Source organism: Geospiza fortis, unplaced genomic scaffold (assembly GCF_000277835.1).
Source record: "Geospiza fortis unplaced genomic scaffold, GeoFor_1.0 scaffold520, whole genome shotgun sequence".
NCBI lineage: Eukaryota > Metazoa > Chordata > Aves > Passeriformes > Thraupidae > Geospiza > Geospiza fortis.
The window spans coordinates 60,222-60,545 of NW_005054821.1; positions in this window are offsets into that span (position 1 = coordinate 60,222).

The window sequence follows — 324 nt, forward strand, 5'->3', positions numbered from 1 at the left end:
GATTTTGGGCCCATTTTGGGGCTGATTTGGGGGCCGATTTTGGGGCTGTTTTGAGGGATTTTGGGGCCATTTTGGGGCCGCTTTTGGGGCCATTTTAGGGGCCGATTTTGGGGCCGTTTTGAGGGATTTTGGGCCCATTTTGGGGCCCGTTTTGGGGCCGTTTTGGGGGATTTTGGGGCTGATTTTGGGGGATTTTGGGGCCGGTTTGGGGGATTTGGGGGCGATTTAGGATAATTTTGGGGATTTGGGATCATTTGGGGGATTTGGGGCTGTTTTGAGGGGTTTTAGGGTCGTTTTGGGGGATTTGGGGGCGATTTTGGGCCC